This window comes from Callospermophilus lateralis, chromosome 13, assembly GCF_048772815.1.
Source record: "Callospermophilus lateralis isolate mCalLat2 chromosome 13, mCalLat2.hap1, whole genome shotgun sequence".
NCBI classification, from domain to species: Eukaryota; Metazoa; Chordata; class Mammalia; order Rodentia; family Sciuridae; genus Callospermophilus; species Callospermophilus lateralis.
Genome location: NC_135317.1, coordinates 12,715,086 through 12,730,049, shown reverse-complemented (window position 1 = coordinate 12,730,049; position 14,964 = coordinate 12,715,086). Strand labels below are relative to the sequence as shown.

Here is a 14,964-nt window from a genome sequence, read left to right as displayed (position 1 = left end):
TCCATGTTATAGGATGAGTGCATCCATTTAAAATCCCTAAGTTAAAACCTCACCATTAATTAGGAGGCCGGGCCTTTGGGGTGATTAGGATCATGAGGGTATGAAGGTGGGGTAAGGAGGTTAGTGCCTTTCTGGGAGTGCAGGGAAATTCATTGTTCTGTTCTGCATAGTGAGAAGGCCACTGTCTGCAATAGGGGAGAGGGCCCCCATCAGAATCCCACCAGCCCATAGCCTGGTCCTGGACTTCCACCTCCTGAACAGGGAGGAAGAGATGTTGGTTGTTGAAGCCACTAAGCATGTGATGGGTTTAGCATCCCGAACAGACTGAGACAGTCAGCACTTAATTCATGTCCCACAGTGTGATTTTATAATTACCTTTATTTGGGACCTCTATATTCATATTAAAATCATCCCTAGCTCTTAATAGTTTTTTGGAACTATTGTAAAAATATTTTCCCATTTTACGTCAAGTTTTTATTGTTAATATAATGCAAGATAAAATTTTGTATTTTTATCTTTAATCCAGTAATTTTGTTTCCCATTAAGATGGCTTTTAAAATAGAAGCTCTTGAGTTTGGGTGGCATAAAATTATATTGAAAGTAAAAACAAATAGTCGTATTGCTTTAAATATTTTTATGATTTTTTTTTTCACGAACAGATGTGTTTCTTTCAACAGTTGAGTTTGAAACTCTTGCCTTAGGGTGTTACAGTGATTATATATCAAGAATAGACAATTTCCTACACTCTCAAATATATGAAAGTTGCTTTTGCACACATTTTTCAACACTGATCAACAAGCAGAATCAGTCCCCATTTGCTTTGACCTATCCCCTGAGTTATGCCAAGTGAACTCTGGCCTCTCAGGTGGCAGAGGGCAGGGAGGCTGAAGTGGACCTTCCTGAAGCCACAGATGAACTGCCACAGTAGAGTGAGAGTGCCGATCATGATGACATGGGCAAAGTCCCTGCCACACAGCTGTAGGTCCAAGTCTCTGAGGACCTGAGGAGCATGAACACTCCAGAATCAGCAGGGTAAGGGACAATTGCACAGAAGACTCTAGCTGTGTCACCTGCCACAGATGTCCCAACCAGCTGCACTGTTTTTGTGCACTTGCTGCTGGGCTTAGGAACCACAGACCTGAGTGGCGCTCCAATAGCATGCTCAGCACAGGAGGCCTTCACCTTGGTGCACAGTGTCTGTCCCACACAGAGAGGAGCCCTCCTGGGAGCAAAGCGCTTTTTTGCCTTCTTCCCTATACGTTTTGGGAGCTGCATCCCTCCAAGTGTTGGCACAGCCTGGTTGGATTTGAATCTGACCTTCGGCAGCTTCTGTAGGAGCCAGGGCAAAGAACTCAGCTCTGGCAGAGGCAGCCAAACATAGTGATGTGCACCAGAGATAGGTGTTCTCCTCCCCACGCAGTTTCTATCCAAGGCTTTGAAAACTTCATGAAAGCCAAACTGCAAAGCCCTGGCGTAGAGGAGCCAGTGAAAGCTGGACCCATCCTTTAACCAGAACACGGACACCATTCTCCTTAAGGAGAATCCATTCAATGCGTCTGGTGCTTTTGGGGGTTCACCTGCACACAGCATTTCACTAAATGCAGGGGAACAACCGTGTGTGTCAGCCAACAACTTAAGACCCCACCAAAGCCCCATGTGCATAAAACTCCATGGAGCCACAGTAACAGCTGTTCTCTTTTACTGCAGGTTGCCATCTTGCCAAGATGTTGGTGCGGGCACAGGGGCCTGGTGAGGCTGCTGCTGGGTCCCAAGAGGCCATCGTGTACCAGCTGCAGGTGTGGCATCTTGAAGGGTTTACCCGTGCCAGGTGTACCAGAGAGGAGCACATCTTCTTAAGACAGGAAACAGCCGACCGCTCCTTGGAAAGGCTCCCCTGCTCACAGAGGCCAGGTGTGTCCCCCACCCAGGCCCCGTCAAAGTTTTTATCAATTATTTTACTGCACTGCTTCCTGAATTGGCTAGAACATATAACATCATATTGGACTATAATGCAAACAGCAGAAATCCATGATATTCTTGGTATAAACTGAACTGATTTTGTATGTCACCATTTAGAATATTTTCTGTTTGTGTTTTGACAAGTAGATTTTTCAAGTCATCAAATGGCTACAACTTTTTAATTCTTTCAGAGTTCCTACTTAGAGTGACTATTAGATTTTCCAAAAGCTTCTTAAGGATCTATTGATAGGACCATATTGTAATGTTTTAAATTATTTTGGTAGATTTTATAGTATCAAACCATCCTTGCAATGTATGAGCGGATCCAAGCTGGCTATAGTATATTAATCTATGCAAACAGTCTTGAATTGTATTTCCTATATTTTTATTCATAACTTTTATCTGTAACCATACATAATGTTGTTTGAGATTTTAAATATTATCTATTTGTAAAACAATTATCTTGACCAGAACTCTGTATTAAAATTACTCTAGCTTCATGACTGACCCAGCAGGGAGGCTTTTCTTTTTTCATGTGATTGGAATTGACAGTTTAAAGAGCAGTGAAACCATCTGGCCTCTAGGGCTGGGCGATGCTCAGTGCTGGAATCCTCTGGACGTGGACTTACAACACCAGCTCCTCCAACGCCTTCCCAAGACTGCAACTCAGCCTCTGCACACTCTCTGCTTCATCTTTTATCAGTTATTGCAATTCACATTTGGTTAGTAGTCAAACATTCCCCTAGGTTTTCAAATTTGTTATTAAAAGGTTGTATAACCGCCTAATGTATTATATGTAATGCACTGTATTTACTTATGCATGATGCCATGTATTAATATTTTTATGTGCTAACCCAGTATATTTTGTAGGTCAAATTTATATATATTTGTATAATTGTATATTACACATATGTTTTGTCTCCTTCCCTGTTCTAATCATGCATTTTTCCCTTTAATCTTTTTTTTTAAATTTTATCATAATCAAATTTACAAGGGGTTTGTCTAGTGTACTGGTATTTCACAATCCAGCTCTTGGGTTTATTATTCATTCTTTCATTTTTGCCATTGTTTTAAAATTATTATTATGCTCATTTTTATCTTCACTGATTTCCTCTTCCTGCTTTCTTTTGGTTTATTTTAATTGTTTCCCTAGTTTTCTATAATATAAAGTTTCATTATTTTTAATGTCTCTTTTTTAATACAAGCTTTTAAGTTTCTTCATATTTCTCTAGGTAAAATTTATGTGATATTTTAGTTTTGATGACCTCCTCATTCCAAAATTTCTCTAGGGGTATATTTCTCAATTTTTAAGTGTGAATTTTATAACGTTTTTAATGTATTTTGTAATGATAAGAAATCCTTTCTTTGTTCCATCAACTTACAAAATAATTTTTATTATCTATTTGACAGATTACGGATTCATAGATTTCATTATGGTTTTAATTTTTGTCTGTAACTTGTAACTGACTTAGAGAAGGGAAAGATATACTAAAATCTCCCCAGAATATAACATTTTAATATAATTCTTCTATTCCTAATAGGTTTTGCTTCATATCTTTAACTGCTCTTTTGTGTTTTGCTCGACTGGGTTGTCTGAGAAGCAGACATCAGGATGGGACTTAATGTGGTGGAATCTTCTATGGGAGGTCAACAGAAGGGAGCCGGGACAGGCTGGGGAGGTGTTGCCCATAGTACAGCTCTGACCCCAAGTACGGGGTGCTGGAGGAAGGCAGGTGGAGACAGAGCATCTTGGACAGCAGGCCTCATAAGAGTTCATCAAGGCTGTCAGCAGGCCAGGACCATGGTTGGCTGTCCTGGCATCTGTGCCCTCCAGGAAGGCTGGCTGGTACCGCGCTGCTCTCCTCCCTGCCTGGGAGGAGCCACCTGGCTGCTGCAGCTTGACACAGGGTGCTGGGAGCAGCAGCCATGTGCTGGTCATATGTGCTCCCTGTGGTTGAAGTCAGGTGGTGTGTCCAATGACACATGCATCCATGTGCCTTCTTCAAAGAGAAGCACAACCACTGTTATTAGCCCAGTATTTTAGCATTTTCCAAAGCTATTAGCTCTTGGGATCTTTTCTCCTATAGAATATGGGCAGCACATTCTAAGAAATGCTCTTCTCATTGCTCATCCTTTGACAGTGCCCTTGTCATGTCTGAAATATTTCGCCAACGATATCTATGAAGACAGAGACAACACTTATGTCAAATTTGCAGCTGACACAGAACAAAAGGAAAAATAAATCTGACAGACTCCTGTAAGTTCTTCTACTTATGCACAAGTGCAGTTCTGAAGGCTTTTTGAAAGGTCATTTGATCATAAATCCAAAGTAAGGGAGTCTGTTTGAAGTTTGCAAAGCCCAGACACATTCCCGGCAAAACAGGAGTGGGTGGTGACCTCAAAGCATTAACGCCGGGTGTACATGTTCTTAGCTGGTGTTGTTCTGAAGTTTTGAGGCAGTTAATCCCCAGGCCAACTCCTGAGCATCTCTGAAGGTGTTCTGGTTGCTCCTTAGATACTGTGAAGCCAGCATACACTTGTCTCTCCTCATTTTGATTTTGTGCAGATTCAAATGGCCATGATTCCATGTGGTCATCCACGGCTGTGACCAGTTTCCTCAGCAGCAGAATCACATTGCTTTGCCTCTGACTCTTGGCTTCAGGCCACTCCGTGTAGAGACTAAAGCCCACGGGCATAGTTGGCCCCAGCGTGGCCTCAAGCTCACGTGTTGAAGTCTAGATCCCTGGTGCATCAAGGCCCAGAGGTGGCTTTGGAGAAGTGATGGGGTCAGGAGGACTCGGACTCACCAGGGGACCAATCCTTTTGATGGCTTAGCAAGTGGAATGGGCCATTGGGAGCTGGTGGAAGTTGTCGGCTGAGGAGGTAGGTCACTGGGGGACGGTATCTTGTCCTGTCCCTTTATGTTGCCTCTCCCTTTCTCTTTTCTTCCCAGCTTCCATGAGCTGAGTGGCGTTACTCCATCCTCCTTCTCCACGATGCTCTGGCTCACCTCAGGACCAGAGCAACAAGCCAGCCAGCCATGGACTGAACCTCTGAAAACATGAGCCCAAGATCTTTCCTCCTTATGTTGAGAAAAGTTAACACACCTATGAAACCTGAAGTTCACCCAGAAGGCTGATCCCACCAGGGCCTCCGGTTGGCCTGCCCAGGAGCCTCTCCTGGTCTTCCTGTCCCTGTTGACTGTGCAGGTGTAGAGCTTTACACTGATTCGATTTCTGCCCTTGAGGATTGTCCCTCCTGTGGAGTGACTCATACACAGCACCTGCCACTTCCCCACCACATTCCATTTTTACCAGAAGCTTCTTCTGATTTCCCTGTAAGTTTCTAGGTATGAATTCTTTCTATATTTTATTGGCACTTTCAAATATTATGGGTATAACAATGCTCCTAAAATGTCTCAGCAGTAAACACAGACAGCTGAGTCTAAAATGAGTCTGCAGACGGCTGATGTCATCTGTTGGTGGCAGTGGGACCTGACACAATTTGCTCTGGAGGAAAGCTTTGTTTATTTTTACTGAAGTTTATTGGTTGAAACTTATGAAGAGACATGATTCTATATTAAGCTGGGGACCTGAGGGGACACACAGGTAATGCTACCTCTGGCTTCCTGGCCCTCAGAGAGACAGCTCCTTCAAATGCAGATAGGAAAAGAAAGCTGCGCTTCATTAAGAAGCCAACTCACAGGAAGCCTCCTTTCCGCGGCTCTCCTCTGCCATCCTGCCTCTTTGGTAAGCTGGATCTTATTTCAACTGGCGCAGAAAGCTTTGGGATGCATCTGAAATGGTGGGATGCCCCACCATACCCCAGCATCAAGGCCTCCCTCCTGCTTCGATCCTGGGTGTGGATAGCAAGCCTAGCTTCAGCAAGGTGGGAAGTACCTGCTTGGGGTGCCAGGTCACCTTTTATGAAAAGGCTAGAATTGCATTAACCCAGTGATGCGCTGGGTGTCAGGTTTGCCCAGGAACTGGCCCGATGGTGGCTGGTGGCCTCCTTCAGATCCTGGTGGGACTCCCAGTACTTTGTGGTACTTGCATAATGTGGCTAATCTCTAACAGAAGGAACATAGGTGCTATCCTCACCTATGACTCACTCAAAAAGGCCGGGGGCAGCACTGCTTCTTACACGACCCCAGGTCATTCTACCCTCATCAGCTGGCCGAGGCCCACCTCTGTCCTGGACAAACCTCAGCCTTAGGTAAGGGCAGTGAGAGCACCCACTGCCCGGCACGCCACCCTGCGGGGCTTGGCCTCGATTCCTGTCTGTCTATAAGTCTGAGACTCCAGCTGTGCCTGGCTCTGCTTCCACCCATCTCCTACACCAGATGATGGGACGCCAAATCAAAGTCCCCAGCTGGAGGACAGGACAGAATCAGCAGAGTGAAAACCTGTGGGATGAGAGAGCATGCCATGAACCAGGCTCTCGTAAGGGGACAGCACCCAGCATGTGTTACCATAACTCAACAGCAAACGAGCATAAAATCCAGTGGATTCAGACCTGCGATTCAAGCCAACACCTTTTGTGGAGATCTAACCACACATTAGGCACATTCCAGGAAAAGGACACCAAATAAGCCTCGTCCTTGCTGAGTGCACTGGGATCAAGTGCTGGAAAACAACAGCCTACAGGTATGAAGTGGCCCACCCTCCTCAGCTCGTGTTGAGTTGGGGTATTGAGGATTCTGAGGAATGAGTCAGCTCTCACAGTGCTGCACTGGTCCTGCAAGAGCAGGTGCTGTCAGGGAGCCCCGCACCTCCCCGGGGTCTTTCCTGCATACTTCTGCACTCTCCCGCCTGTCCTTCCACCAGGAGACCCTCAGCAGAAGCCAAGCAGATGCTAGAACAACCCAGAGCAGAACTATGAGCTAAACAAATATCTTTTCCTTACAAAGTACTCAGATTCTGGTATTTTGTTATAGCAACACAAAACCAAGACAAAAAGGATCCTAAAATCATACAAAAACAAAACATCAAAATCAAGCCATATGGGGCTAGGGTTGTGGCTCAGTGGTAGAGTGCTCACCTGGAATGTGAGAGGCACTGAGTTCCATCCTCAGCCCCACTCAAAAATGAAATAAACATATTGTGTCCACCTACAATTAAATATATATATATATATATACATATAATTTAAAAATCAAGCCATATATAAATTATTGAGAATTGGATGGTGTAATTTCTCAAAGAGAACACAGAGAAGTTGGAGGCAGTTGAATAAAGGTGTTTTCTAAAATCTAAGAGAAATACTTTTGAATTTCTAATTCTGTACCAGCCAATCCATCAAGTGTTAGAATAGGGAAAAAATGTTGTCTGACATTCAAGATCACAGAAATGTCATCCTTATTTGTTTCTATTAGTGCTTTAAAAGCTAAATTTGACTTCTACAAAAATGAGGGAATAAACTAGAAAGTGGAACACTTTGGGTTGAGGACTCAGGGGGTGAGGAAAGTCCCCAGGTCCCAGCTCAGTGTCCACCCTGGACAGCTCATGCTGAGCACTCAGGCGTGACGCTGCTGCATAGTAACAGTAGGCCCGACAGATCAGCAGCCCAGGAGGAAGGGGAGAACATTATCTGATGGCTTGGACACTTGGAGGGGAAATTCAGCTTTCTGTGGGAAATTATGGGAATAATGTAGCATGATACAGAAAAGCAAGCCAAAAAAAGAGACAATAATTAACTCAGCTAATTTCTTTAATTACAGGAATAGAAAGAAAAGAAACATAACAATATTGCTTACATGATTTAAATAATAATTATACAATCCGAATAATATATATCCTCAATATTGAATTAAACAAAATGACAATATAATCTCATACCGGGACAGTGATCTCTGTGTGTGTGTGGTGTGTGTGGTGTGTGGTAACTGTGCATGTGTAGTGTATGCACATGTGTGTGGCGTGTATGATGTATGTATAGAGGTGGTATGTGTGCATATGTGTGTGGTGTGTGTGTGTGATATGCATGATGTGTGTGTAGTACGTGTGCATATATGTGGTGTGTGTGCATGTGTGGTATGTGCATGTGTGTGTGGTATGTGCATGGTGAGTGCACATGTGTGGCATGTGCGTATGTGTGTGTGTTATGTGTGCGTGTATGGTGTGTGCATACATGTGGTGTATGTGCATATGTGTGTGAGGGGGGTGTGGGTGTGTGTGCGCGTGTGGTGTTCATGTGTGTATAGGTGTGTCCAGGGCATGGAGAAGAGTGAAATCTAATCTTTTAAGATGGAAAGTTAATGGACAATGAGTACATTTGAAAAATAAAAAGCTGATTTTTAAAGAACATTCAAGAGTCTGAATGCTTATCTTCCCCTGAAATCCACGTGTAGAAGTCCTTCTCCAGGGTGTTAGGAGGAGGGTCTAGGAGAAGTGGCTTCAAAGGTAGGGCCTCAAGAAGGGAGGTGCCCTGTGGAGGGGGGGTGGGGGGGGTGGCAGGAGAGCTCCCTCAGCCCTTCTTGGTGAGGAGAGGCTGGAGAAAGCAGCCCCACTGAGGTCCACAGGTGGCGCCTTGACCCGAGATGCTGGCCTGCAGAAGTAAGTCTGAGCCCCAGCCTGAGATGTCTGCTGCTGCGGCACCGAGGGGCAGCAGGACACTATTTTATAATAACAAGATCAAAGAGAAGAGCTGAGTGCAGGGCGCTGCCCTATGGGGCGGGAGTTCAGGGACCCGTGTGCCAAGAGACTACGATAAAACCCTCTGCCTTGCTGCACTGTTACAGTACAGAAAATTAAAAAGCAATTACAATCAGGTGACATTATGGCACAGCTGGCAGTGAGTCATAGTAGTCATCTCGAAAGTCCTCTCGGAGCTGACCCAGCTTCCAGACCCATCAGGCATCGCAGAGGGAAGGGAGGGCTGAGCTGAGGATCGTCAGCGCTGGAGAGGAGCAGGGCCCTGCCCCACTGGTCGCTCCCAGCCCTAGCCCACAGCCCGCTTCCCCAAAGTGTCTGTAGGGGACACCGATCATCACTCTTCTACAAGGAGAGACACTGACAGAGGCTGGGGAAATGCCCTCGGCTGTGAAGAGAGTCGATGTGGAGATGGGGGTGACTGTTCAATAAGGACTTGGTGTGTCCAGCACTGGCTGCTGGGTGGGGTAGGGAGGTGCTCGGGAAGCCCTCAGGCTTCAGAGCGATGCTGACCTGGAGGAAGAAGAGAGGAGGTGGAGCCTCAAAACCAGAGAGGAAAGGTGGAGAGGAGAGCACAAGGGTACAGCCATGTGGTGTGGAGGTGGGCGCATAGGTCACCACGTCCAGCCGCACAGCAGAGCCAGCTCTGAACACAACCAGTGAAGGGAGGGCGCCTCCTGCGCGATTCCCTTCCACAGGCGTCTCAGTGGCACGACAGGTAAAGCTGGTCCCAGAACAAGGTGCTGTTGCGTGGCAAGGCGCATCTTGAAGTGTTCATGCACAGAATTTTTGCTTAAAGTTAATAGTTGGGAAGGGTGGTTCTTCCTGTTGTGATGTCACTTCTGTATCTTTGTTGTAATAGATATTTTACCTTGATTTTAATTAATAGGAGGGCTGTATTAGAAAATAACTTTTCCTGCCTTTACATGACTTGAGCTACAGTTTAAAGGCCTCGTCTGACTGCTTTAACACAGCAGAGAAGACCATTAAAATGGTAAAATTTAAAGATAGAAAGAGAAATTTTTGATAAATGGTAAATTAAGATGACAAATTTTAAAAAGAAGAAAACTACTCACATACAGCTGGGGAGGGGGAAGTGCCGAAGGGTCCTGGAACTTGGGGAAGCGTTTGTTTGCCCACAGCGTCTCTGCGGTGGGAGAGACGCTCCAGGAAGGGCAGCAGATGCAGCTCTGGGAAGGCAGGATTTGGTGACAGTACCAGGACATTTTGAATCAGGTACCTAAGTAGAAAAAGGGTATCTGACAATGCCTTAGCCAGGATGTTTGTTAAACAATACTATAAGCAGAGGATATGGAATCTTCTAGAAAGAAATGTAGGTATACTTAAAAATCCAAATCTCATTTTATACATTTCTCTCCTACTGTAACAGAAACTGTGGGGCTATTGGCCACAGTGGCCACCAGCTTCTCTGAAGGGAACAATTCAGAAATGGGACCATTCTCCATGGGCAGAGGCTAGAGTGGGTCTAGAGCCCTGGGTGGGTAACTGGTCATGGAGCTTCCCAGGACAGCGAGCTCTAGGTGAGGCATGGTTAGTAGACCCAGGGAGGGTGTCAGAAGAACTCTTGCAGTCAGAGGAGGCCTACACGAGTGGCCACAGCTTCCCTCAGAGGCCAGTAGAGGCTTGTCTTGTCATAGGGCCATAATGACCCCTCCATAGAACTCCCAGTTGGTAGGTCGTCCACAAAGATCACCTTCTCTGCCTCCCCCTCTTACTGAGAGCAGATGTGCAATTGGCTTTTTATTGTTTTTTATGTTCTAAAACTGTCAGTCACCTGCTGATAGAAGGCAAACCCCACCAGCGACAACTGGCCACAGGCTTGTGGCAACGAACGTCCTGAACCTGTGGAGGCCAAGGGTCGAAACTTCCAGCACTCACTGGCCCTCAGCCTCGTCCAGCACATGCCTCTGTTCTGTTCCACAGGTGGGTCCCCTGTGGGTCCACTGAGCTCCGGAACAGACGGAGCTTGGGAGGATGTGGGGTCTGGTGAACTCTCATGCTGCGGACCCTTTCCTTCTCCTGGTGCGGATACCATCCTTCCCGCTCAGCTGGCCTCTAGCCACTGTCCTTCTCCCCTCTCCCCACAGGAAGCGTCTTCTCCCAGTGATGGACGCTAACTTTGCAATCAAGAAAGCTGGATTTCAGGACTGGGGTCATGGCTCAGTGGTAGAGCGCTCACCTAGCATGTGAGAGGCCCTGGGTTTGATCCTCAGCACCACATAAAATAAATAAATAAAGGTATTGTGTCCAACTACAACTAAAAAATAAATACTTGAAATAAAAAAAGCTGGATTTCAGTGTCAACCTGCCATGTGCCAGCTAGAAAACTTGGCCAAGTGACCTTGTGTCTGGGTCTTGATTTTCTTATCTGTGAAATAAAGATCAAAAATCTATTCTAGTGAACACCAACGATGTAATAAATGAGGATATTTAAAAAACTATAAAGTGACTATGAATGGAGCTCATGGAAGTTGTCATTCTGTCTTGTCTTCCCTGGCTCCCAGCTGCCACACCGCCGCCAGGCCTGGGTCAGGCACAGTAGGTGCCAGGGACATGGCAATGCTCTCCTCTCCCCTCCCACTCAGCCTACTGCTAATTTTGTCTTCCCAGGTTATGTTCGTTTTAGTAGCTATCTCAAAATCGTCCCTCAGGGGTTAATTAATTATATAATAAAATAAATAATCAATTAATGGTATGAGGTACAATCCCTGCCCCTACGGGCTTATATCCTAATGCGGGGACATGATATATCTTTAAAGCCACCTCACAGCACAGGACATTGGAGGTGAGTGATGGGTGGCAGGGCACAGCCGGAGGCTGGGAAGGCAGGAAGGGAAAAGGAGGCAGAAAGAGCTGGCGCGAGCGCAGGGCCCTGAAGCCTGGGAGGAGCAGGAGACCTTTCAGGCCAGGGGAGAGATGCACCTCAGTGGGGGCTGTCACAGAGGGGAGCCCTGGGGAGGAAATTGCAGCAGAAGGCGGGAGGTGACTGCTGAGGGCCCAGGTGGGGGTGGGTGCAGCTGCTGGCTCTTGGCCACCCACACCTCCCATCCCCTCCCATCCCAACCGCCTGTCTGTAGGAGCTCCAAGCCTGAGGCCGGCAGCCCCTGAGTCACAGGGCGTCTCTAGGCTTGGTTTATAGAAGAGCAGTTCTCAGCATCATATGTAAAAGGGCCCCAGGGAATGTCACACACATCATTTGTTGCCCCATGAAGGTGTTAGAGTGGCTGAGAACTTCAGTTAGAAATCACCTGTTCAGAATTTCCTGACTAGGAGAAAGGGGGTGGGGTTATGGTTAGTACCAGGTCCCTGGGAGTATGTGGGCTCGTAATCAGGGGTCATCGTGTGACAGCACCCTAGTGATGTCCCAGCATCAGGATGGGAAAGAGAGACCACCATCCTGAGCCTAGAGACAGGTCCTTACACAGTACCTCACTGCAGAGAATGGATCTCACTGGGTCTGGCCTGTGCCTGTGAATGGAGAGTCTGAGGACGACTCAACCTGGAGAGGCAGAGGCCGGTTGCCTGACACTGGGCACCTGGAAGGGAGAAAGAACAGCAAGCCCTTGCTGTTCCTGGTATCCCGTCCGGGCTCTGCAGCTTAGCTGGCTGCATTCACCTGTGACTGTTCTGAGTTGGCTCAGCACAGCCCTGTGGTCCTGATCTGTGCACTCAGGATGGAAGGGCCTGTAGCCTCTGCTCCTTGCTCTTCCCCAGTTCAGGAGGCTGACCTTGATGCCTGCCAGGGCCCTCTGCTGCAGGTTCTTCTGCTTCCTGTTCCCCATGGATCCCAGGAAACATGTGACTTGAATCTCACTTGGCATGATGTTTCATACTGTTGGAGGGAAATCTCCCTAGGGAACAACTTTCATTAGGAGAAGCATCTTCTCTGAAGTGAGCCCTGTAACTGACCCTGAGCTCTTTACCTCTGTGTTTGCAGCATTGAGCTTCCTTGAGAAGAGCGTGGCTGCACTGCCCAGCACCACTGCCAGCTGAGTGCTGTCCTAGGGCTTTGGGGCGCTCCAGGGTTCCTGGCATTCCGTGCACCTAGGCATATGGAAGCCCACTACTTTCCGTCTCTCATAGTCCATCCTCCCAGGCCTCAGCTTCACAGAGCCCCTGGGACGTGAGCAAGAGCAGCACATCTTACATAAGAGGAAAGTTCACTGCCCAGAACCAGATATGAAGGTTCTGAAATGAGGGAAAAGAAAAAGAGGAGGGCAGCTGCACCTCCCATACTCCTCCGTGTGCCCATGAGCTGGGGGGCAGCAGGCCCTGGAACATGGAGGGCTTTTTGCACAACACACTGGGTCGTAAGTCCTCTGCAGGGGCCAGAGGGACACATTTATGGAGGAAGGCAGCATTTCCTCCAGCGTGGGAGGAGGAGGCTACGTGAGTCACCAGCGGCTGACTCAGCAGCAGCCATGAGCCGGCCCCCAGTGGACAGAGGAGTACAGTTCTTCAACCTCCGTAGAGGAGAACTCACACATCAGAGTTGGGCTAAACTGACAGATCTAGGACTGTCACTAAACAGAGGGGACCTTGGGCCTGAGGATTTTGGAGACTGAAACCAGGAAACATGGATGTTTACACCCAGGAAGCTCTCAGTCTCCTGGGAAGGGTCAAACAAGGCTGCTCAGGTGAACATCCTGTCCCCTCTGCTCCTCTCGTGACATCATGCAGTCGTACTCCTGCGCTGGCACGTGGGTGCTGCTACCCCAGACAATCCCTGCTGCTACGGCAGGGCCTTTGGTTCCTCATCACCCCCTTGTGAATATGTCTCCCTAAGGGGTCCAGAGGCAGTGGGCTTGGTGGGTCAACCTTCAAGTATCCCCAGCCAGCTGGACAGAGAGTGACAGTGTCTGGCCCCACTTGGCCGCTCTAGGACAGGAGCAGGGCCACACTCCAGCAGCAGCAGGAGCTGTTTGGAGGAATGGGACTGGTCACCAGGGAAACCCTGTGGCCAGGCTGGTGTCTTTGATGCGGGGTAGGAGAGAGCAGACCCGTGCCCAGGTCCTCCGCAGACTGCAGAGATGCAAGCAAGGCGCCTGCTGCGCTCATGGGGCCTCAGCCCGGGCATCACAGGGCAGGGGCTGGTGTGGGCATGATGCGCTCCCTTCCTCTCCTGCACAACCCCACCCCCACCCCCGCAGCCTGCCCTGCCTCCCCAGGGACCGTCCTTCAGGCAAGGGCAGTGAACACCTCCCCTACCCCCCGCCCCGAGGCCTTGTGCTATCCTGGACTGAGGATAGCCCACTTCTTCTTTCTTCTCTTTTGGGAAATAAAAGTCTGGGTCAGAGTCTCCTAAACTACAGAAGTTACTTGGAGAAGAACATCTTTCTCTGTGGAGCCTAAAGGCAAGTAGAACCCTCATGCCAATGAATCAGCAGCGCTGGCTCACGTCCATGAGCGCTCCAGATCAGGGGTGGACAGGAAGAGCCCAACGCTCCACAAGTAGCTGGGCTCAGATGAGGGACAAGTCCTAGAGGCCAGGGGCAAGTCCTGGAGGCTGCAGGCAGCTCTGCCACAGGCTGTTTCCTTGCCCTGTTTATCTGCTCTCCCACTCAGATCCCATGGACTCTGGAACGTGGCCATAACTGCTCCCCAGCCACTGGCCGGCTTTCACCACTGACCCACAAGCACGCTCCTCACTCCTGCTCATCTGAGATGGCTCTGGCTTCTTGGATCTGGGGCTCATGGTTTCACGCTTTGCTTTCCACTCTGATCTTTTCCTGTGCCCCAAGGAGCCAGTTTGGAGAGCCAGAACCCAACTGTAAGTAATCGCTCACCTGTGCAGGGCTCGCAGGCACCACACAGTGGAGCCCAGCCTCCTCTGTGGTGTCCATTGCAGGGTGCAGCGCATCTCACTCTTGCTCCCCGCAACTGAGTCTGAGGACTGTGTCCCAACTTGGTGTCACTGGCCCAGCCCAAAGCCATGACACAGGGTGGCAGAGAAACAGCTGTGCACCTTCATCTCATTCTGCAGAACAGGGCATGGCTTCCCTTAGCCTTTGGGAAGCAGATAAGACTATTATGGGCGTTGATGAAGTCCATTGTCCTATGGTCCTGGAAGGTCACATCCTTACATCCTTGCATACTGAGCATGTCTGAGAGAGGAGCCTCAGGGTCACAGCTTGCCTTAGGAAAGTAGTATCTCCCTCCCATGACACGATTTGGACGGAGCGCTCAGCTCAGCAACCGATGACAGGCCCCTGCCCGCCACTGTGACATTAATGATATCCATTCATTCGCACCATCAAAACATCAGTGCCTCCCATGGGCCTCACCAGGAACAAGCACTGGGCACAAGGTATTTCCATCTTTGAGAATTCGGCCT

At 48.2% G+C, this 14,964-nt stretch overlaps 1 pseudogene; it reads right to left on the bottom strand.

The window, feature by feature from the left end:
• The window catches only part of LOC143379556 (solute carrier family 25 member 3 pseudogene), a 38,978-nt pseudogene extending 37,129 nt beyond the window's left edge, over positions 1–1,849 (bottom strand).
• Between the last annotated feature and the right edge of the window lie 13,115 nt (positions 1,850–14,964).